The following is a 24,881-nucleotide window of genomic DNA, read 5'->3' as shown; positions in this document are numbered from 1 at the left end:
GTGGAAGCCAGGAAATTAGAGTTGGCTCTTATTCTTTCAGGAGGAGGAAGAGGGTTCTGCAAGCATTCTGAGCTAGAGAGAAAGCTTACCTTGGGCTGCTCCCTATGCCCTGCCTCCTGCTGTGATGCAGCCTCAGGGATCACCCTTGCTTCACACCGAGAACGGCTGTTGGGCAGAGTGGATTTGAAACAGAGGGACAGTCCTATAGACCAGGGGATTCTGCTCCTGTGCCATCCCTAAACCAGGACCACACTAATGCTGGGCCAACCCTACCACTTCCTGGGTGCATTTGACTTCAAGCAGGACCTTCATCCAGGGGCAGTCTCAGGATAATTGGGAGTGGAACTGGTCCCAGGTTTTCTATAGGATAACTTGGTTGAATCCTCTCCTTTTTGTTAGGGATAGGAAGTGATTCTTTTTCTTTATCTTCACTTTAATTAATAAATCTTGAACATATCCTGAAAAGTACAGACCATAGTAGGACACATGCCCAGGTACCCACGAAAGAGAGCCAAGTGAGTGTTCACTAAATAATCCATAATTTCCTTCGTCCCAGTCTCCCTTGTGGTTAGTTTGGGGTCACATAATTAGTGCGGGCCAGTGGATGGTGAGCAGGAATAATGTGGGTGCCACTGAAATTTAGGGCCTCAGTTTTTACCACACCAGAGCCCAGTCCAGCTCAATGCCTGTAATCTAGCTGTCATCAATGTCAATTTTTTCCCTGTATGTTTCGAATTGCTCTCTCTCAAAGAAATACACTAAGATAGATTCTGATGAAGTTCAACTCTCTCCTCCATCCTCTCACACCCATCCTCACCACCCACCTGGAAGTAACCTCTACCCTGAAATTGGTGTGGATCATCCCCCTTTTATATTAAAAACATAAAACACAATATACAAATCATAATTTATCTTGATTGTCGTCTGTATGTATATATGTATGTCTACCTGCAATCAATATGTTTTACTGCTTAGCTTGTTTTGCAAAGAATGACATTACTTTGCCTTTTGAAGTTTGCTTTATCTGCCCAACTTTGTGTAGGTAATTTGTCCATGTAGCACGTGTAATCTATTTGATTTATGTTTTCTCCTGATGTGGGAGTGCTAGGATTTCTATCCTGAGATTTTTGCCACTCCAATCAGGGCTGCAGCAAGCATCTGTGAACACATCTCCAGTCAGATGCTTGGATAGGGTGGAAGGTGTGTGCGTGACTTCCTTTTTCTCTACCTATTGCTAACTTATCTGTGAGGTGACTCACTGCTCCACACCTTGGAGTTATCAGACTTTCCATGTTTGCACTCAAGTGGGTGTGAGATTACAGCTTAATCTTGCTATTTTGCATCTTCCTGATACCTGGAAAGATGGAACATATTTTTCTGTTTATTGACTTTTTGATTCTCCTCCTCTGTGACTCATCTGCTCATATCTCATGCCTGTCTTTTTACACTTGGGTTGCTTAACTTTTTCTTGACCCCTACCTCTCCACTCTGAAAAGCCTATGTCATTTCCAGGCCCCTTACTTTTAAGATATGCCCTCCAAATGTGTCTTGAACTCCTGCCAGGTGCCATTCATTCTTTCCTGACACCTTCTAAGAAGGTTTCCTCCTAAGAATGTTTTACCATGCCACATTTATGTCTTAAAGTGCAATGGTTAGAATAGCAATTCTGACGGATGGTGTATTAGTCAGCTATTATAGCCATAATGCTGTGTAACAAACCACCGCCAAACCCAGTGGCATGCACTCAGCATTTATTCTCACAACTCTGTGTTGACTGTAGTTTGGTTGCTTTGGTTAAGGCTTGGCTGGGTGTTCAGGCTGCTGGCTGGTGGGCTTAGGTCTGCTTCATATCTGTGTGTGCTTGGACCCAAGTTGATAGGAACAGGACATAGGCCACCAGGACATGTTCTTCTCATGCCGAACACCAGAGCTCAGGAGCCAAGCTCAACCATACAAACACATTTTAAGACTTCTGCTCACATCATATTTGCTAGGGTTCCATTTGCCACAGCCATGGTCAGGTTCAACATCAGTGGGGCAGGGGGAGTACAGTTTGAGGAGGTTGGTGGGGTGGAGGGAAGGGAATGCTTCCTGAATGGTAATTTAAGGTATTTCAAGTAATAACTGTTTCCAGAAAATACATATTGTGTGGTCATATTTGATAAACATATTTTAGGGAAGAAAGTTTCAGATTTACTTAGAGTAGGATTTGTTAAAGTCTCTGATACACTAATACACGTTATACTTCTCCAGGAGAAGGTTATACAACATTTCTCAGTCTCATTTAATTCTGTAATCTTTAATTTTTATTTATTTTTTTTGTTTATATAAATTTACGAGGTACAAGTACAATTTTGTTACATGTGTAGATTGCATAATGGTGAAGTCAGGGCTTTTAGAGTATTCATCACCCGAATACTGTGAACTGCACACATGAAGTAATTTTGGATATTCCACCCCTCCATACCCCTTCACAATTCCAAGTCTCCATTGTCTGTCATTCTCTCTGCCTCCATATGTATATATTTTTTAGTACCCATTTATGAATGAGGACATGTGGTATTTATCTTTCTGGGTCTGCCTTGTTTCACTTAAGATGACAACCTCCATTTCTATTTATGTTGCTGCAGAAGACATGATCTCATTCATGCTCATGGCTGAGTAGTCTTCCATTGTGTATATATGCCACATTTTCTTTATCCAGTAATCCACTGATAGACACTTGATTTGATTCCACATCTTTTCTATTGTGAATAGTGCTGCGATAAACATGAGTACAGGTATCTTTTTGATATCCTAATTTCTTTTCCCTTTTCCTCTGGGTAGATACCTAGTAGTGAGATTGCTGGATCTAATGGTAATTCTACTTTTAGGTATTTGAGCCATCTCTAAACAGTTTTCCATAGAGGCTGTACTAACTTATATTTCCATGAACAGTGTACAAGAGTTGCACTGTTCCATATCCTCACCAACATCTGTTATTTTTTGTCTTTTTATTAATACCCTTCTGACTGGTGTAAGATGATATCTTATTATGGATCTAATTTGCATTTCTCTGATGATTGGTGATGTTGAGCATTTTTTCATCTGCCCATCGACCATGTGTATGTCTTCTTTTGAAATATGTCTATTTGTGTCCTTTGCTCACTTTTAAATATGATTATTTGGTGGTTGTTGTTGTTGTTGAGTTGTTTGAGTTCCTTATAAAGTCTAGATATTAATCCCCTGTTGGATGAATAGTTTGCAAATACTTTCTCCCATTCTGTAGGTTGTCTGTTCACACTGTTGGTTATTTCTTTTGCTGTGTGGAAGTTTTTTAGTTTAATTAAGGCCTATTTGCCTATTTTTGTTTTATTTGCCTGTGCTTTTGTGGTCTGAGTCATAAATTCTTTGCCTAGACAAATATTCAGAAGGACTTTCCCTAGGTTTTCTTCTAGCATTTTTATAGTTTTGGACATTACATTAAAATCTTTAATCCATCTTGAGTTGATTTTTGTATGTGGTGAGAGATCGGAGTCCATTTTCATTCTTCTGCGTAGGACAATTCAATTTTCCCAGCACCATTTATTGAAGAGTGTGTGTTTTTCCTAATTATGTTTTTGTCAGCTTTGGCAAAGATGAGTTGGCTGTAAATATGTGGCTTTATTTCTGGGTTCTACATTCTGTTGCATTGGTTTATGTGTCTGTTTTTATAACAGTACCATGCTGTTTTGGTTACTGTAGCCTTGTAATATAATTTGAAGTCAGGTAACGTGGTGCCTCCAGCTTTGTTCTTCTTGCTTAGGATTTCTTTTGCTATGTGGGCTCTTTTGGGGTTCCATTTGAATTTAGGGTTATTTGTTCTAATTCTGTGAAAAATGATGTTGATATTTTGTTAGGAATTGCATTGAACCTGTAGATTGCTTTGGAATGTATGGTCATTTTAACAGTATTAATTCTTCTAATCCATAAGTATGAAATGTGTTTTCATTTGTGTCATCTACAATTTCTGAAGAGGTGTTTTGTAGTTTTCCTTGTGTAGAGATCTTTCACTTCCTTAGTTAAATTTATTTGTAGGTATTTTTCTGGTAGCAGTTTTAAATGGTTTTGCCTTCTTGATTTCATTCTTAGCTAGATCATTATTGGTGTAAAGAAACACTGCTGATTTTTGTTCATTGATTTTATATCCTGCAACTTTATTTTATCATTTATCAAATCTGTTTTTTCATGGAGTCTTTAGTTTTTAAAATAAAGACTAGTCTTTAGTCTTAATTTTAACTTTCATTTATCAAATCTGTTTTTTCATGGAGTCTTTAGTTTTTCCAGCTATAAGATCATGTCTTGAGTCAACAGGGATAATTTTACTTTCTGTTTTCCAATTTGGATGCCTTTCATTTCTCTCTTGGCTGATTGCTGTGGCCAAGACTTCCAGTACTATGTTGAATAGGAGTGGTGAAAGTGAGCATCTTGATCTTGCTCCAGTTCTTAGAGGAAATACTTCCAACTTTTCCCCATTCAGTATAATGTTGGCTGTGGGTTTGTTGTATATGGCTTTAATATTTTGAAGTATATTCCTTCTATGCCTAGTTTGTACGTGATGTATCACATTTATTGATTTGCATATGTTAAACCATCATTGCATGCTTAGTATAAAATCCACTTGATCGTGGTGTATTATCTTTGTGATGTGTTGTTGGATTCAGTTTGCTAGCATTATGTTGAGGATTTTTGGATCATTATTCATCAGTGATATTGGCCTGTAGTTTTTTTTGTTGTGTCCTTGTCTGGTTTTGATATCAGGGCAATGCTGGCTTCAGAGAATGAGTTTGGAAGTATTCCCTCCTCTTCAGTTATTTTTGAGCAGTTTGAGTAGGATTGGTATCAGTTCTTCTTTAAATGTTTGGTAGAATTCAGTGGTGAAACCACTGGGTCCTGGGCCTTTTTTTTTTTTTTTTTTTTTTTGGATAGGAGACTTTATGACAGCTTTGATCTCATTACTAATTGTTGATTTATTGAGGTTTTCTATTTTCTCATGGTTCAATCTCGGTGGGTTGTATGTGTCCAAGAATTTATCCATTTCTTCCAGGTTTTTCAATTTGTTGGCATATAGTTGTTCGTACTAGTCCTAGTAACTCTTTATACTTCTGTGGTCTCAGTTGTTATGTCTCTTTTCCATTTCTGATTTTATTTATTTTGAGTTTTCTTTTTTCTTTTCTTAGTCTAGTTTGTTGATTTTATTTTTTCAAAAGACCAACTTTTCATTTTGTTGATTTTCTGTATAGTTTTTTGGTCTCAATTTCATTTATTTCTGCTCTGATAATTATTATTTCTTTCTTTCTATTAATTTTGGATTTGATATGTTTTTTTCTAGTTCCTTGAGGCATATCATTAGGCTGTTTATTTAAATATTTTCTCTTTTTTGAAATAGATGTTTATTGCTATAAACTTTCCTCTTAGTACTTCCTTTGCTGTATCCCATAGATTTTGCTGTGTTGTGTTTCAATTTTAGTTTGTTTCAAGAAATTTTATAATTTCTTTCTCAATTTCTTTATTGACTCATTGGCCATTCAGGAGCATGTTGTTTAATTTCCATGTGTTTGTGGAGTTTCTGAGATTCTTCTTGTAATTGATTTCTAGTTTTATTTATTTGTGGTCAGAAAAGATACTTGATATGATTTCTACTTTTAAAAATTTGTTCAGACCTGTTTTGTGACCTAAGATATGGTCTATTCTGGAGAATGTTCTATGTGCCGATGAATTCTATAGCATTTGGGTGAAATGTTCCATAAATGCCAGTTAGGCCTATTAGGCCTAGTGTGTAGTTTAACTCTGATGTTCCTTTGTTGATTTTCTGTCTGGATGATCTATCCATAACTGAGAGAGGAGTGTTAAAGTCTCTTACTGTTATTGTATTTCAGTCTATCTCTTTCTTTAGATTTATTAATGTTTGCTTTATAGATGAGAGATTCGTATTGAGGGCATAGGTATTTAGAATTGTTACATCCTCATGCTGCATTGACCCCTTTATCATTATATAGTGACCTGCTTTGTCTCTTTTTACAGCCTTCGATTTGCAGTCTATTTTATTGGATATAAATAGAGCTACTCCTGCTCTTTTTTGGTTTCAAGTTGCATGGAATAACTTTTTCCAGCCCATCACTTTCAATCTATGTGCCATTATAGGTGAAGTGAGTTTCTTGTAGGCATGATATAGTTGAGATTTGTTTCTTTATCTGTTCAGCCACTCTATGCCTTTTCATTGGAAACTCGAGGTCATTTACATTCAGTACTATTATTCATAAGTAGGGACTTACTATTGCCATTTTGTCGCTTGTTTTCTGTTTATTTTGTATATCCCCTCTTCCTTTCTTACTATTTTTCTTTGTGGTTAAGTGATTTTCTCTAGGAGTATGTTCAAATTTATTGATATTTATTTTTATTAAATCTATTATAGGTTTTTGCATTGTGGTTATCAGGAGGCTTATAAAAACATCTTATAGATATAGCATGTTATTTTAAAGTGATGATAATTTAGATCACAAGGAAAAGAAAGAATAGAAACAAACAAAAATTATACACTTTATCCTCATCTCCCCCATATTTTTACTTAGTTGTTTCAGTTTACATATTTCTATATAACCTATTTCTTAGCAAGTTGTTGTAGCTATTACTGTTCTTAATAGATTTATCTTCTGGGCTTCATAGTAGAGTTATGAGTGGATTGTGTATTACAATTACAGTATTAGAGTATTCTGGGTTTGTCCGTGTCCCTAATTTTAACAATGGATTCTAAACCTTCAGGGTGTTTTTTATTTTTTATTTATTTTTTGCATGCTAGTGTTTTGTTTTTTTTTCTTTTCAGATTGAAGAACTCCCTTTAACCTTTCTTCTAAGACAGATGTGGTGGTGGTGAATTCCCTCAGCTTTTGTTTGTCTAGAAAAGACGGTATCTGTCTTTCATATTTGAAGGATAACTTTGCTGACTAAAGTATTCTTGGATGACAGTTTTTTCTTTTAGCACTTTGAAAATGTGTTTCCACTTCCTCCTGGCCTGTATGGTTTCCTTTGAGAAGTCTGTTGCCAGATGAATTGACGCTCCTTATGGGTTATTTGTTTCTTTTCTCTTGCTGCTTTTTAAATCCTCTCTTTGTCCTTGACCTTTGAGAGTTTGATTATTATATGCCTTGGGGGCAGTCTTATTTAGGTTGAATCTGTTTGGTGTTCTCTGACCTTCCTGTACCTGGATATTTATATCTTTTTCAAGTTTTGGAAAGTTTTCTGTTATTATTTCTTTGAATACGATTCCTACCTCTTGCTCTTCCTCTACTTTCTCCTAAACACCAATAATCTTTACATTTGCTCTTTGAGGTAATTTTCTATATTTGCAGGTGATCTTTGTTCCTTTTTATTCTTTTTTTCTTTTTTCTCCTCTGACTATATTTTCAAATAGGCTGTCTTTAAGCTCACTGATTCTTTACTCTGCTTGATCCATTCTGCTATTGAGAGCCTATAGTGAAATTTTCAGTTCCACAGGTGTTTTTCTCAGTTCCAAGATTTCTCTTTGTTAAATTACTCTGATAAATTTCTGAATTGCTTTTCTGTGTTATCTTGAAGTTTTCTTAAAAATGCAGTTTTTAATTCTTGGTCAGGGAGCTCACATATCATCTCATTGGAGTCAGTTACTGTTTTCTAACTTTGTCCATGTTGGGAGATCATGGTTCCCTGTTTGCTGTTGTTTCTTGTGGATGTATGTCAGTGTCTTTGCATTAAAGGATTCATTATTTATTGCAGTCTTCTCTGTCTGACTTGTTTTGGTTAAAAATTCTTTACTGCTAGGCCACTGCTTCCTTTTTGACTCTAAGTGGTACCTTAAGCCCAGGTTCTCCTTGGCTGTAGTAAAGACTGGAGTGCTGCCCTTTCCAAATGGGAGAGGTATCAAAGGGGATTTCTGGGTAGTGTGGGGATGGTAGCTAAGGGTTCATGCCCAGGGGACCTGTGGAATAAATCTCCAACACCATGGTGCTGCTGAACAGACACTCTGATTTGGAGTCTCCTTTGGCCAAATTCCAGAACAGAGTTTTCAGGGCTGGACTTAGTAGTCCTTCCTCCCTTCTTTGTCTCTAATGTCCTCAGGGATATTTCTCCCTTCAGCACTTGAAACGTTTTCTGTGGATCACGGCCGGAACAGTCTCCCGCCAGAGAACCCAAGATGATGGGGAAGCTGGTTGTCCACCTCAATCCCACTTTTTCCAGGGCAGAAACAGTGAGTTGGCAGTAAGTTTTCTGCAGGCTTGATGCCAGGCAGGATGGGGAGAGAGGCATCAAGGACATGGAAGTCCAATTTTCTTACCATCTGCTCTGAGTCTTTTCACTTCAGTGTGGCTCTGGGAACGGTCTCATCTTCATATTTGCATTCTGAAATATTGCTGGTGATCATCTCAGCGTTGTACATTTGTTTTCAGTTTTCTGCAGGTGAGAGTGAAGCCAGGTTGCTTCTATGCTACTATTTTGGAACCAAAAGTCTCCTTGTTTTTTCTGTCTTTTAATGTATAGAATTTTAACATATGTTGTGAATGCAGTCTGAGGAATTTGAGCAGTGGAGTCCAACAGCAATGCAGCATCCTCTGACACTCACTGATAGAAAGAAGCATCAAAGTCCTTCTCTGCAGAGGCCAGTGATGGCCTTGGGGGACATCCCCATGGTGTGACCATGCTGAAATTGACAAAGCCTTCTGCAGAGTGTCTTACCAGCCTATGGGCTGTCCTGGGTACCACAACATTCCTCTCTGTGTCCCCTAATGTTGGAGCAAACAAAGAGCTGTCGTGCTGATTAGGCCGTTCTTGGTAGATAATGCTGAGAGTTCATAGCCAGTTTTCAGATGGGAAAATTTAAGAGATTATATGCTTTGCCCTTTGGTCATTCAGAAAGAGTGGGACTTCAGAGAGAAACAGTCTTACACTGTAAGGGGAGCTGTACCCTTAAGGTGATGAGAAGCACGGAAAGTCCTCTGTGCACACAGACAGGCCTTTGTTTCAATTCTGGCTCCATATTTCCCTTCTTGGTGACCTCTCTGAGTCTCCTCTGTAAAATGAGCCTAAACATTCAGACCTCATTGTAGACCTCGTGGGCCCTTATGAAGATGACAGCAGATAATGCGTGTAAAACGCTGGGTCCTTAGTAGATGTCAGAGGTCTGTTTCCTTCCTTCTCCCGTTACCTTAAAATGTCCCGTTGGCTTTTCACCAGCTGCATTTTTGCTCCCAGGCCAGTCTCCCTCAGTGTTTGTTTTAACATCACCATGGAGATCTGAGTTTGATTTAAACAAGAATCACAGCAGATAGGGATCGAGAGAGAGGCCCTGACTATAAAGCTTTCGGGGTTACAGTCTGTTCAATAAATAATTCACTGTGAATCAATGGTTTGATGAGGTTAGGCTGAGAGGCCTTGACGTGCCTTTAAAATGTTCTGGGACAAGATCTGAGGTGACTGAGAAATAATGAGAATTTGAGGAAATTTCTCAGTATTCCTAGCCCCTGGCCCCAGCAGCCTCTTTTCTCCATCCTTTTTTTTTTTTCTTTTTTGAGACGGAGTCTCACTCCGTCGCTAGGCCAGAGTGCAGTGGTGTGATCTCGACTCACTGCAACCTCTGCCTCCTGGGTTCAAGTGATTCTCCTGCCTCAGCCTCCCGAGAAGCTGGGACTACAGGCATGCGTCACCACGCCCAGCTAATTTTTGTATTTTTAGTAGAGACAGGGTTTCACCATGTTGGCCAGGATGGTCTCTGTCTCTTGATCTCGTGATCCACCCACCTTGGCCTCCCAAAGTGCTGGGATTGTAGGCGTGAGCCACTGTGCCCGGCCTCTTCTTTCCATCTTGACTTTAATACCTGCCCTCCCTTGGGTCCTGGCTCCAAGGACCCCTCTGTCAGTGCTTCTAGCTTCTCTACCTACTGACTTTCCTTCTTTTTCTCTTTCCTCTCTTTCCTTCTGCTTTCTTCCTTCTCTTGCTTCCTCTTCCCATGTATCCATCCACCTATCTGATCAACCATCAACGCTTTCTTCCTTCCTCTCATTCCTCTATCTTCTCTCCTCATTTCTATCCACCCTTCCCACCTTTGTTCATCTCTCCCTCCTTCTCATTCTTCCATCCATCTGCTGTCCATCCACCCATCCATCATTTACCCATCCATCATCTTAACCATTCACCCATCATCCACCTCTCCATCCACCTACCTGCCTTTCCTCCCTCCATCCATTTAGGCTCCGGGGTGGAGTGAGCTATGATAACTGATATCTAAGACTCAGAGTTTAGTAGGGGGTACAGACAAGGAACCAATCCATGACAGTGGCATGTAATCTATTGTACAACAGGGCTGAAAGAACCAAGGAAGCCTCAGACACCCCTACTCCATTGGAGCAGAGGAAGTGGTAGTCAGGGAAGACTTCCTGGAAGAAGATTCGCCCTGGTCCCCAGACACTACAGCCTCCCTTCTCTTAAAGCTGCCCTCCGTATATAGTGCTTTCAACACTGCTACAGCCACAATGGCTCTTTGTGTCTGCTCCTGGCCCAGCACACCCCTACCATCCCTAGCACATATCCTGCCAAGGTCTATCAAGTCTGTGTAGCAGATGCCAGCCATCCTTCTGTAATCCTAGGCTGCATGACAGAAGAGCAGCTGCTGGCCCAGGAGGTGGTAGGGACACTCTGCCCGCTCTGTACTCTGGCTGGGCCTGAGTCCCAGCTTCTGCTGTAGGAGCTGCCCCGAGTGTGTCGCGGCCCATTGGGGTTCACCCTGGCATTGTGTGCCACCCGCGTGTCACTCTCCTTTCCTCCTCTCCATCCTGCTCACTCGGCCTTGCTCCTGCAGGCCGATGGCCACCCCCTGGTGCTAGTTCTCAGGGAAAAAGCAAACTGGGACAGAAAGGGGTCTCAGCTTCTTCTGAGTGAGGCTGGCAGCTTCTGCCCCAGCCAGAGCGTTTGTTCTGAATTTAGCTTTCTGACAGTGTGTGCATGGGGGTCTGGCTTCTCTCCCTGGCTGGGTGACAGCCCTGCCCATCCAGATGACCCCGTGCATTCTGAGCTCACAGCCGGCTTCCCAGCCCGTAGGATTGTCTCAGATGCTTTTTTTCAGAACTGGGGGACAGATGCTCAGTGGGGAGGGGGAGCCTGAAATGTAGGGTGATGATTTGATTCTGCACCTGTGCTCAGCCGAGAATCCTCTCTCAGGGTTGGTCTTCCCAGCTCTTGAGGATTCTCCCTCCAGAGTTTTCCCATCAGCCCCTCCCCACCCCCGGGGTGAGGGCCCTCCCTGCAGGTCTTGCTCCTCCTGCTGGGTCTCCCCAAGCACGCTTGCTGCTTCACCTGTCCCCCTGGGCTCAGCTGTCCTTTCTCCATGGGAGCCCTTTTGGATCCCTCCTCCCACCCGGGCTTTGTCTTGCCCCACCCCTGGGCTCTCCCAGGGCCTCTGCCACAGTCCCCATCCTGTCCCCGCCATGGCAGGCACCTCCATGTCTCTAGGGTCTGGGTTTTTGTGTTCTCTGCACCTGGCAGAAGCTCCGGAACCGCCATGAGCCCGGGGGCTTTCAGAGTGGAATCCGCATCCACGAGGCATTGTGCGTAAATTTCAGTGATAACCTCCTCCCATTTCCTCAAACCAAGGTACTGGGTAATGCTAGTAGCCTTCTTAAAGTTAAAGATTGTTAATATGGGCAGTGCCAAATTCCTCTCCAGAAAAATTCTCCTTCAAAAAGTACCACATCTTCAAATATTCTAATTATAATTTGCCATCATCATAAATACGGCGTGAAAACAATTCCCTGTGTTAACCCCACTTCATGAGATTCAAACTATTCATATTTGAGATGAATAGTCTCACTAGTCTTAAGATGCAAATATATAAGTGATTTATACATTTTGAATTCCAATTGAATTATGTATTAAACATTTTCTTATGATCCTCCATATTTTCACAACTGCTTTTTTTTTTTTTTTTCTGAGACAGAGTCTCGTTGTATTGCCCAGGCTGGAGTTCAGTGGTGTGATCTTGGCTCACTGCAACCTTCGCCTCCTAGGTTCAAGTGATTCCCCTGTCTCAGCCTCCCAAGTAGCTGGAACTATATGCGCCCACCACCATGCCTGGCTAATTTTTGTATTTTTAGTGGAGATGGGGTTTTGCCATATTGGCCAGGCTGGTCTCAAACTCCTGGCCTCAGGTAATCTGCCTGCCTCAGCCTCCCAAAGTGCTGGGATTACAGGTGTGAGCCACTGCACCTGACCCACAACTGCTGTTTTTTAATGGGTGTATAATGTACTCTCATCTGAAGGAGGTATTGTTTACTTAACCAAGTCCTCGTTTTTAGACCTCTGAGTCATTTCTGATATTCACTAACGCCGAGATGTAAAGGGAGCTGTGGTGAGTGTCCTTGTACATACACTGGCCCACGTCTCTATGTTCTTAGGGTAAGTTCTTCTGTGTGCCCTTTTCCTCCTGCATATCGGATTGCAGGGTGCTGGGATTGCAGCATGGCTTTGGGTGTGTGGAAGGCCTGTCTCTGAGGCTGTTGCTGATGTTACTGGAGGATGTAGAGACTAAAGGGCCATTTAGGGAAGAGGTAGTAAGTACATGTGAGATCGGCCTCCTTTCCTCGTGTGAATACGTCTCCAGCTAAAGGAAAGCTGGACAAGGCAAGACAAGGATATGCTTGCTGTTCTATAAATCCCATTAACGGATGCAGGCACTGCTTTGGGCATCAACAATTCAGACTGCACAGAACACTGGGGCCAGCTAACCAGGATCCTGCCAACCAGCAGGAGAACAGAGGACCCTGGGTGGTAGCCCACGGTTGCACATGGCAAGGCCTGGCTGCACTCAGGTGGCATGGAGTCCCATCCTACTCCTGGGCATGCTGGGATAGGTTCCCCTAGGAGGGATTTTGGAAGTAGCTTCTGAGGGATGAATAGAAGTTTTCCAGGCAGAGAAGGGCAAGTGGAACAGAGAAAGACAGTCTAGGCAGCGGGAGCAGTGGGGCAATGGCTTGGAGGCTGGGAACTGTCAGGGTTTTGGGGCATGCCCTGGTAAGTGCATAGGCTGGTGGCCAGGATGTCCTGTTTTCCAGTCTGCCATAAAAATGACCACAGATGTAGGACCTGAAGCAACACAGGTGTGTCGTCTTACAGCTCTGGATGCCACAAGCCCAACCAGGTCTCACTGGGCTCCAGCCAAGATGTGGACCAGGTCATTTCTCTCCCAGAGCTCTAGGAAAGAATCCATTCTCTTGCCTTTTCCAGCTTCTAGAGTTGGAATGCAGAGGCTGCCTGCTGTCCTTGGCTCAGGCCTTCCCTCCCAAGCCAGCAGCGTCACCTCCCTCTGACCCTTTTTTTTGTTGTCCCACATTGTTCTCTGACCACAGCCAGAAAAGGACCCCTGGGGTGACTCCCTTTTAAGGACCCCCTTTTAAGGACCCCTGGGCTGACACTGGGCCCACCTGGATAATCTAGGATGATTTCCCATTTCTAGGTCCTTAATCAGACCTACAAAGTCCCGTTGGCCAGGAAAGGTAATATGCTCATGCTCTGAGCATTAGGATGTGGCCCTGTTTTGGGGGAATTTCTTCTGTTGAGCGCACAGGCATGAAGGCACCTAGAATGGTGGCCAGAAGTTGTCAGTTGAAGGCCTGGCTGGGGCACCAAGATTGAACACAAGATGTGAAGAATCGTTTCTCGATAACCTAATTTTGTAAACATTCTTGAGCATCCCCTCTGTGCTAGGCACTTTGCCAGGTCTTAGGATTGACCCACCTCGACAATGAGGAAGGGATGGATAGGGGCCCAACATCCATTGTTGAGAGCCCTGCAGAAGGGGGCAATTGGGCACTTCAGAGATGATGTCTGAACGGGGCTTTGAAGGATGGATAGGAATTTTCAGGCAGACAAGGGAAACATGATGTGAAGAAACACAGAGGCATGAAGCAGCCTGGTGTGGAGGGACCCTAGGGAGTTTAGAGCGGCTAAAACGTGAGGTGGGAGGAGGGTGGCGGGAGAGTGCACTGGTGATCTAGCCAGGGTTGGATTAAGGAGGCCTCGTGTGCTGGCCAGAGGGGCCTGGACTCTATTCTGTAGGTGATGAGGAGTTAGGCCTGGGATTTCAGTAAGTTAGGCTTGTGGACCGGAGCACACATTTGGCTGCAGCATTTGGAGGGGACAGGGAGGAGGAAATTGCAGGGTTTAGGGAGACTCTTCTTCAGCCAGTGGGCAAAGGAGGCGTGGTATTCGATAGGGTACTGGGCCCACTGAGCTCCCCCTCCTCGCCCTCCAGGACACAGTTGAGTGCAAAGTCCTAGCACGTGTGTTCCTGGAGGTGCTGAGTCAGGGGCAGGACTCAGGACTTTGCGTTCCCCCACTCTCACTGGTATCCTGAGTGCACTACATACACACACTAATGCACACTCACGCAGACACACATGCTTCCTCCTCCATACTGACACGCACACGCCTAGACTTGTGCATGCACATGCACACACACACATGCAGACACACACTCACACTTGGGTGCACACACAGAGACACGCATGTGGACAGTCACACACAAGCACACACATGCATGCACACACACTCATACTTGTACACACAGACACACATGCATGCACACACACACTTGTGCACACACTCAGACACACACATGCATGCACACATACTCATACTTGCATACACACAGACACATGCACACACATGCATGCACACACACACTTGTGCAGACACACTGACACATTCAACACACGCACACATACTCTCACACACACACACCCACACACCCACACACCCATGCCTTTGCCTGTGGTCTGCAGAAGAGCAGAACTGGGTCTCCTGCTCTTTGCATTAAAGTCACACTCTGCCCTGAAGATGTGCTGCATTTTAATGAAACCCCCCACCCCTCCCCCTACCGCAGGGTGGGAAACACGAGAAAACTGTCTTTGTTTTCTGTTATGTAGTAAACCTTGCTTGAGCGAGCACTGAAGGATGGAGCCATAAACCTGTTTACAGGGCAAGCAGCATCTGGGGATGGTGCCGGTGGCCGAGTGGCATGGAGGGCGAGCTAGACTTTTCGAGGTATGATGCTCTTTTTATAAGGGTCCTTGTGGAGTGGCTAAGAGATGGCAGCGCCAGGAAGCCCAAGTCCTGCCTTTCTTGGAGCCCTGCTTTTCCTGTCCACAAAATGGGAGCTGGCAGGATTGCATGGGCCACTCTGGATGGAGTTTGCTTAGCACAGGGGCTAACACAGGCAGCAATTTTTATTATGCTACGGATGTTAGTTTGGGGGTAAAAGCGAGTGTTTGTCTGAGTTTGGGAGAAGCATGGGCACCCTAATTCTGGAAGTCCCAGCTCTGCCATTTATGAGTGACCTTGGGCAAGTCCTTTGCTGTTTCTAATCCTGTTCTCCCACCTTTAAAATGGGTCTGCTGAGATGGGGCAAAGGTGTTTTGTGAGGTCTTCAGTGACTGTGGGACCTGCTCACTGGAACATGGCCCTTGGCCCCTATCACTACCCCTGACCCTGCTGGGCCTCGGCTTGCCCAGGCGTGCACTCTGTGGTCCCTGCATCAGGCCTCTCCCACCTCTCCCATCTGCAGAAGATGCAGAGAGCTGAGTCGCCCTTTTCAATTCAATGGGGAGTGAGAGGAGGAGGCCCCTGAGCCAGCCCCAGTAGGGATGGGGCAGCGAAGGCTCCCAGGGCACATGAAGGGTGAGGGGGAGCAGCCCCACCAAGGGGAACAAGTTTTCAGTTGATGCCACAGGAAAACATAAGAGTGAGCCAGCAGAAGGCTAGAGGGGCCCTGGGGGCAGTGGAGCTTCATGGCTGGTGTTGTCTGGCTCATCAGATGTTTATGAAGCGCTTACCAGGCACTCGGCCTGTGTCAGGTGCCATCAGCCAGAGGCTCTTACCAGTTATGCTGTCACTTCTTCCTCCTCCTCCTCCTCACCCCACCCACCTTCCCTTCCTCCTTGCCTTTTTTCTGAGTTTTTCTGAGCACTCAGCACATTCCGGGTATACCCTAGACTCTGGAGATTCAATGTTGAAGGAGGCAGGCACAGCCTCTGTCCCCATGGGGCTCACGTCCTAGCAGGGAGGCAGACAAGTCACCAGGTGATGTCCATTCAGTGACGTGAGCTGTCCCGTAGGGAGGAAGTGCTGTGGAAGTGCACGGGACGCGGCAGCAATGCAGCTCCAGGGGTCAGGCTGGCTGGCCTGGGGGAAGCGCTCTCCCGCCGAGACTTCAGGACGAACCTAAGTCAGCCAACAGTTAGAGGGAGTATTTCAGAGCAGACCACCCACGCAAAGTCTGAGAAACTGACAGTGGATAGGACATTAAGTGCAAGGTGGAGTTGGCGGGGCGCAGGACTGTGGGGGTCACAGAGGTCATTGTCTGCACTCCACGAGGACCCTTATAAAAATAGAGTCATGTCCCAAAAAGTCTAGTTCAGAAATTAGAGGCGCCAGAAGCTGTGCCCTTTGCAGGATGAACCATTGGAGGTGCAGTGATGGTGATGTATCAGTTAGCTTTTGCTGCATAACAAATGGCCCCCCCCAGATTTGTGGTTTAAAACAACAGCCATTCATTGAGCTTATGATTCTGTGAATGGGCAATGTGGGCTGGGCTCAGCTGGCTGGATCTTCTGTTATTGACTGGGCTCCATCGTGCATCTGTAGTCAGCAGCCAGTTATCTTGGTAGCTCTGTTTCTGAGGCTTGTCTGGCCTTTGCTTGGGGCAATGGGGAAGACTGGGACACATGACTCTTATTCTTCAGCAGATTAGCCTGGGCTTATACACAGGGCACTTGGGCAGAGGTTCAAGAAAGAACGGCAGCACATAGGTCTCAAGGCATGGACTTGGAAGTCATGTAAGATCACTTCTGCAAATTTAATTGACCAAAACAAATCACAAAGATTGACCTTTATTCAAAAAGTGGGGAAATAACTCCACTTATTAAAGGAAGGACCATTGCCAGTGAGTATGGATACACAGAGGGGATGAATTGCAGCCATTTTTTTCAACAGAGGTATTTGGTCTGGGGAAGAGAAGGTATGAGGTTAGTTCCCAACTGCTGAGTGCTTTCTGGGGTTCAGGAGACAGGCAGTGCCATGGGGTCCTGAGGGCAAAGCTAGGATCCAGGACTGCATCTGGAGAAGACCTTTCTACTGGGTGGAGGTCTCTCATGGGGTCTGGCTGGCCTTGGACACTGGAGGAACCAGGAAAGGCTGTGTGAGCCTTGGTGAGAAACACATGGCCGGAACTCAGGTAATAGAGAAAGGGTGGCCTCTGAGGTTGTGGCAATGGACCCCATATTGAATGGACCACATTCTCTGGTTGACTTTGCCCAATTCGTGGGTTTTGATTTAAGCCTTTGCAGTCAGTGCTCCAGGAGTCCAATCCTCCACCTATTTGCAAAGCTTTGCAATAAAGAGCCCATAATCTCTGGAGACATGGATTTCTTCCTGTGGAAGCTCATCAGTTTCTCAATTTTCCTCTGTAAACACTGGCGTTTTGAGTCAGCCTTCTTCCAGGGTGAGCTGGTGTCATCTGAACTGGAGATTGGCAAGCCCATCTCAGACAAAGAGGCCTCCCTGCACTGGTCCAGGGACTTGGCTGAGACACACTGGGTCTGCAGGAAAGTGTAGCCAGAAGCCAGATCTCTGGATCTAAGAGGCAGCAAGCTTTGTCAGGGTGGACTTGCTGCGATAGCAAACAGCCCCAGTGATTCAGTGGCTTCCTAGGATGAAGTTTCTCACTTGGGCAGTGGTTCAATGTGGGTATTCCTAGCCAGGTGCTTCCTGGGCAGCTCTCCTCTGAGCAGTGTGATGCAGGAGCTCAGATTCCTTCCATCCTGTAACTCTACACACTCTTCTCCCGCTAACCAGGACCTGAGAGTCCTCCAGTCTAGCAGGCAGGGGAGACGAGAGCATGGATTATACACAGAGGACTTCCAGCCGTACTCTATTGGCCAGATCTCAGCCACTGGGCTGCTCCCATCTGCAAGGGAGGTTGGGAAATGTCATCCACTGTGTGCCTGGGGGTCAAAGGTTTGGCTTGTGAACGCCCAGCTGGCTCCAGTAGAAAATGGCCACAGCAACACCACTTTGGAGTCAGCAGACCTGAGTGCCAAGCGGGCTCTCCCATCTCCCATCTGGGGCTCTCTGGGCCCCAGAGTCCGCATCTGTAAAATGGGCACGGTGATATTCCCCACCTTGCAGGTTCGTGGGAGCCTTGGATGAGATCAAGCAGTGGAAGCACCAAGCCATATCCTGGCTGGGCACAGGCCCTGGGAGAGCTCACTGAGACTCCGAGAGTGTCCAGGGCTCAGGTCCAGTTGGCACAGCAGGCCAGAAGACTTGTGGGGGCACTGAAGAGGTTCTGGAAGCTTCTTTCATACCCAGCTGGAGGCAGACCTCATGGGACGCAGGAAGACAGGGGGTCCGGTGTGGCCACGGAAGGGGGTTTGGTGTCACTGGAGGGGCTGCACACCTTACCTGCTTGTCCTCTTTCCTGACCCCACTGAGCCCATTGCCTCCTCTGAGCCCCGGGCACCATCTTGCAAGCTAGGGCAGTGGCAGTCACATCCCTGGGGAGGACTCTGGGATTCAGGACCCATGTGGTCCTGAGACCGCTTCTCAGACCTTATCCACCATGCCCCACCAGCCAGCCCCCCTGCCACCATCACAAGCTGGAGCCCGCACAGCATGCATGATGCCACTCAAAGATCAAGTAGGTTCTCGGCTTGATGCAGAGCCTCCTGCTTGCCTCCTTCACCCACCTGTCTCCTCTGCCTGCTGTTGCAGGGGACAGCAGGGTGCCCAGTGCCCCACTCAGCATGTGCAGATATTTGCCATCACCGTGTTTGGTTCTGTTCTCCTCCTTGGAGATGGAGCCCCAGGCCTGGTTCCCAGTTCTCTCTTAGGTGCTCAGGGACCCTAGGGCTGTTTCGCTCCATCCCTTGCCCACACAGTGTTTGCGTTTAAACTTCTGCTTGGGTCTCCAGCACAAGCTGTTGGCGAAGGCCCAGGAAAGGCACTGGGCTCTACATTGAGTCAGAGGGGACACCCCACCTGGGTCATCTGGTGCACCATGCCATGCGTTTCCCATGAGAGTCCCTGTTCCCACAGTTTCTCCCTTGTCTCCTGTCTGCTCTAGAGAGAGTGCATGAGAGATGGCTAAGAACGCAGGCTTGTGAACCTGAGAGATCTGAGTTCCAGTCCTGGCTCTGCCTGTTGTTTACTGTGTGGCCTTGAAGTGACTTTTCCCCTCTGAGCCTGGTTTACTCCATCTGTGATAACAGGGTTGCCTGGGCTGCTTGGTCCTTCGGTAATGGATGTAAAACACAGAGCCCAGGCCTGGCTTCTAGCCAGCACCAGGGAATATTCGCCATCGTGGTTCATGGTCATTCTTTAGCAGCACTGTACTTCTTGACAATGGGAATGTGGAGGGTAAGGTTCTTGCCCCCGCCCCCCCGTAACTCCCTTTGTGCGTCTCCAAAGCCAAAGCCTGGACTCCCTCTCCAGCAGCCCTGGGTACAGTGAGTGACTGTGCACAGGCCCGGCCCTGGGGTCTGGAGCCTCCGTTGGCTCTGTGAGACGGCCACTGCGGCCCCTCTCTGGTCTCCCTGCCTCTGCTTTGGCCTCCTCCAGTCTGGAGGGCTCCTGTCACTGAGGCCTCCTGCCTGCCACCTTGCAAATGAAATCCAGTGGGCTTGTAGGAGAGGGAGAGCAGTGGCTCGGTGGGGCTTGCAGGAGAGGCAGGGCAGTGGCTGGGGCAGGGCTGGGCATCATGCACCCTCCCCCACGGTCGACCTTGAGGCGCTTACTTCCCTTGCCGACCCCCAACTCCTCATTTGTGAACTGAAGTGGGAGGGGTTGGACCAAACCAGTGCATTCCAGCCTGGTCGGTGCCCCCTTTGCTACTTTTCCTCCATGAGCCCTGCATTTTGGAAAACCAAGTCCACCACCTTGTACGGGTTAATCATCACCCACCTAACGTGGTCAGACACACCGCCTGGGTTCAGCATGTCAGAACCTGAGTCTCTGTCACTATCCGTCCTCTGACCTTCTCCTGTCACCGCCCTTTTGAGTGGGCCACCTGGGCTGCTTTGTCTCAGAGCCCAGCTCAGTCTCCTCGGGCCATGCCCTTCTCTGGGACAAGGGGCGCCCAGGCTGGGGGAGTGTGCTCCCCAGAGCCTGCAGCCTCCTCTAGGTCCTGGATGCCCTGCCTGCTTCTACAGCCTGGGCAGACCCCTCCCCCAGCCTTCCTTTTCATGGACACTGCCCATGGGCCCACGATGGCTGCCTAGGGAGGGAGGTGTGTGGACCGGGCTGGCATGTAAGGGCTGGGGTCCACACTCAAGTCTGAGGCCCCCTGCAGTGAAGGTCAGAGCTGGGGGCAGAGATGGGATGGCCCCAGGCCCCCTCAGTGCTCCTGCCCTAATCCCCTTATGTGTGAGTACTGGGCCAGGTCGCTATCCAGGCCATCTCTCAGACCCACACACTCCTTAGTGTCTCCCTCATCTTATCCATCTGCAATTCTTCCAGGATGTCCCGGAACAGGGACCTCCTCTCCCATCCTGTGGCACCGCCGTCTCTCCCCTGGATGCCACAAGCCAGGTCTCCCTGCGCCTGCCCTTGACCCTGAGAGTCCATTCCAACACCAAAGTGAACTTTCAGAGAGCACAGAGGCCTCGTCACTGCCTGCTGATAACGAACCCAGGGCTTCTCAGCACACCCGGAGGTCCATGCAGCCCCCAGGGCACCCCACGGAGGTCCATGCAGCCCCCAGGGCACCCCGCAGGAATCCGCAGACCATGGCCCCTCTCCATGGCCGGTTCTCTAACGGCCCTAGTATGTACTGGCCCCAGCACCTGCCATTCCTCCCCCACCCCCGCCCCTCTCTCCACTTCCCAGCCTTCACCCAGCTCATCCCTCCCGGGGAACTGCTCCTGATCTGCTGGCTCTGATTCCTCAGATGCCAGCTGAAGGCCACCTCCTCTGAGCCACTCCCCTCGCCCATCCAGTCTAGGGTGCCCTCCCCGTTGGAGGCTCTGGCTCCGTGCTGTTTTCTCTTCCTCGCACTGATCATAACCGCCCAGGACTTAAATGCATTATTGATGATGATACTATTTTAATGCAGTTTCCTGTTAGAACATGATGATTGTTATTATTTCTGTATCTGTGGCCTGTGTGTCTGCTCCAGTAGGTGACAGGCTCGGAGCAGCATCCCTGGCTGTGTGGTTCGCTGTTGGATTCCGGTGCCTAGAGCCCTCCCATGGAGCGGAAAGCAGGGGCCGGAGGTTTTTGCTTTTTAGAGATAGGGTCTCACTCTGTCGCCCAGGCTGGAGTGCGGTGATGCTTATAACTCATTGGAGGCTCGAACTCCTGGCCCCAGGCAGTGCTCCCATCCCAGCCTCTCTAAGTGCTGGCGTTACAGGTGTGCACCACCACGCCCAGCTGAGACTGGACATTTCATATGGCCTGAGATGCTGGCCTATGATCACTTTTTGGGGGACAGGTCAGTTTCGTGCCTGGGACCAGCCCTGCCCTGGCCTAGCACCTGGCGTGAGTTGGTGCTCAGGGAGACCCAGGCTGCCCCGTGGTGATCTCTGGGGTGGATGACTTTCTTTGGCTTGTTTCTTTAGAAACAGTGGTGTGCTGGTGAATGTCGAACAACCAGCACTCCAGGAAAAACAAACAAACAAACAAAAAAGAAAACAGCAGCACTGATTTGTAATGTTGGCCAGTTTTCATGGTGTAAGTTCTCCCCCCATGGCGGCCAGCGTCAAGCTGCCAAAGTGACACAATCACATGTGGCGTTGGGAAGAGGCACGCTCCTCTCTCCTCAGCAAGGGCCCCGGCATGCAGTGGCTTAGGAGGATGGCAGGGCGCTCCGTGTCCTGGCATCCGTGGGTCTGTGCACAGCTGGGAGATGTTGCTTGCCAGTGGAGAGTGGGATGTTGCCAGATTTTCCCAGGACCTTGGGCCCTGGCCCATCACCCTGGGTCTCACATTGTTCCTGGCCATGTGTGAGGAGCGGGTGGTGGGAGAGAGCTGCAGGCTTGACCCAGCATGGGGGCTCTGCCATCGTTAGCTGTGTGACTCCGGGCAAGCTCTAAGCCCCCTCTGAGCCTCTGTTTCCTCGTCTGAAGGGTAGGGTGGGGTGGTCATTGTAGATCCTTCAGGAAACCCCATGATGGCAGGCAGTGGTGGGCAGGAAGGACTGGCAAACTGTCTCCAGCCTGGGCTCTCTGGGCCTGAGCTCTGTGTGACCGTGGAAACATCCCATTGTCCCTCTGGCGTCACTGCCTCTGTCCACCCAGTGTGGACACTGTGTCCGGCCCCTTGGCTATAAAATCCGGGTCCACACAGCCCTCTGAATTGGGGGAGGAAATGGAGGCTGTGGGTAGCAGTGTGTGGGTAGCAGAGCCCCCCTCTTTGCCGCTCCTCACCTCCTCATGGCGGCAGGAGCACCCCCTTCTGCTAACGTGATGTGTGATCCCCGCCCTCCACAGGGCTCACAGCAGCTCCCCAGCCCAGAGACTCTGTGCCGGGGCTCTCAGCAGGACAGAGCAGGGAGGGTGTGCGGGCAGCGTGGTGGGTGTTCTGCATGGGAGACCTCCTTAAGCCCTCCCTGCCATGCCTTCAGCACACACAGACCCCCACATGCCCAAGGAAGGCTGCCCAGTGCGTGCATGTTGGGACCTGCCCTAAAATCGAGGCTTGAGGGACGCTGGACCCACACAGGGCCCGGCACCACCTCCCGAGGGGCAGGCACTCTGCTCCCAGGACACTGGCATGGGTGCTGTGTCCCAGAGGGCTGCGGGGTCAGCAGAAAGGCAGAATGGATCCCCGGCCTTCTGTGACCTTGCCCCATCTGTGGGCCCAGCTCAGGAACACAAGATGTTGGTGCAGTTCCGGGAGGTGCCGGATTCCACAGGCTGCAGGGGCACCTCCTCCCTCCTGCTCTCTCCAGCCTCTCACGACCCAGAGCCTCAGATCCTCCCACACCAGAATCCGCTAGGAACAGCACACCACGCAGGGGACTCCATTTTCGGTTTTGCTGAATGCCCCAAATCCCTGACCCTTGATCGCTGTGGGGTGACCCCGGGCTCCGGAGACCCCAGGACTGGCCTGTGTGGCCTTCGGCAAGCACCTGCTCTCTGTCTCCACAGCCACAGCCTGGGCAAGAGACGTCCCCTTGAGATGAGATGACCCCGATAAACGGCCTTTGCCTGTGGAAGGCGCCTTCGCTTCTGCTGTCCTGGTTTCGGTTTCCCGCATGTCCTGGGAATGTCAGTCTGAGAAACTGGTTTGGGAGTGGCGAGACTTTCCCCTTCATTTTGCAGTTACTCCCACCGTCCTAAATAAATGATACCTAACCCCTCCCGGTTTAGGAACCTGACACCTGAGCGGCTCTGCTCCCTTTCTGGGTCTCACAAAGAAACGTCAGAGGCTTCTGAGCCATCAAATGGTTGTCAGGAGGCCCAGGCGCCAAATCACACTCATTTTACAGCAGGAAATTCAAGGCCTGCAGAGGGCCCAGCTGAGTCTTCCGGTGGGTTTGGTTTGGCCCAGCCCGCAGTGGACCAAGCTGTCAGCATTTAGCAATTGCGAGTTCTCACATGAGCAGCCTGGGGTCCCCACCTCGCTGGAGAAACGAGGAAGGGGCGGCAGCAGGCCAGCATTCTCGTGGGGCCTTGACGTCCCCGAGGCAGGGACGGCCCACCGGATGGGGCCTAGGCTCTGCCTCATCCACACTTCCGGGCCCTGGGACTCTTTGAGCCTGTGCCCCAATCTAGTCCAGCCTCTTCTGGTTACAGAAGGGAAACTGAGGCACAAAGGCATCATGATCCAGTCCTGGGGAGTTAGACCCGGAGCACGGGTCTTGGGAGGGCCAGCCCCTGGGTCTTCTCCCCTGGGGCGCAGGAGGTGTGGAAGGTATTGTGGTTTTCATTCTCCATGCTTGCTGTTCATCAGCGCATGTCCTCCAGAAACAGATGTACTCACAAGGCTGCCCTGTGGCTGTAGACCCAGAGGAGAAGGTGGGGAAGGCGGGAGTTGCGGGCCAGGGCCTGTGTTTTACCTGGGGCGGGGAAAGCCCTGGGTCTGCTGTTCCTGAGACATTTTTTCCCAACCTCAATGAGTGGCCCATCGGATCCCAGGGCTGGTAGCTGTGAGCCAGGGGAGGCCCAGGGCGGCTTTGCTGGCTTTGCAGGCCAGGGAGACCATGCAGCTCTTGAAGAGGCCTTCCCAGCACACACTGCCCTGCTGAGGGTGGCTCCTGGGGGCCCATTCCTAAGAACCATATTGCAAAGTGTCGTAGGCCAGGTGTGGCTCACACTTGTAATCCCAATACTTCGGGAGGCTGAAGCAGGAGGGTTGGTTGAAGCCAGGAATTTGAGAGCAGCCTGAGCTGGACCCTCCAGCATTCTTCCTCGCTAGGAAGCTCAGGGAGGGTTGGTGTCATCAGCTAACCCTCTATGGGAATAGCATGTGTACTGGGTGTCTTGTATGTGCCGGGCCCTGGGGTGTCCTCAGTGTGGTCACCTCATTTCCTCCCTGGACACACCCACAAGAGAGGGGACCTTTACCATCTGTGTGTCCTTATGGGATGCCTGAGGCTGTGGGTCGGTCAGTGGCTTTCCCAGGGTCATACAGGTAGCGAGTGGCGAGGCGAGGCCCTCCCACCCTGGCGGTGAAGCCCGTGCTTCTCTGCGTTACTGTCTGGCCTCCCAGAATCCACATCTGCTCCGGCAATGCCCAGTTGTGCCGAGTGGGACCTGCACCCGGATAACAGTGGGGGACGTGTTTGGAGCAATGGGGCCCTGGGACAGACCTCCTGGGGGCAGCCATGGAGGCTGGGCCCCTCC

General features: G+C 48.5%; 1 protein-coding gene across 2 annotated transcripts in view; it reads left to right on the top strand.

The window, feature by feature from the left end:
• SORCS2 (sortilin related VPS10 domain containing receptor 2) overlaps positions 1-24,881 on the top strand; it is a 569,237-nt gene that overhangs the window by 211,907 nt on the left and 332,449 nt on the right. The gene's annotated exons all lie outside the window — the stretch shown is intronic.

This window comes from Macaca mulatta, chromosome 5, assembly GCF_049350105.2.
Source record: "Macaca mulatta isolate MMU2019108-1 chromosome 5, T2T-MMU8v2.0, whole genome shotgun sequence".
Taxonomy (NCBI): domain Eukaryota; kingdom Metazoa; phylum Chordata; class Mammalia; order Primates; family Cercopithecidae; genus Macaca; species Macaca mulatta.
This window is presented reverse-complemented; position numbering and strand designations above follow the sequence as displayed.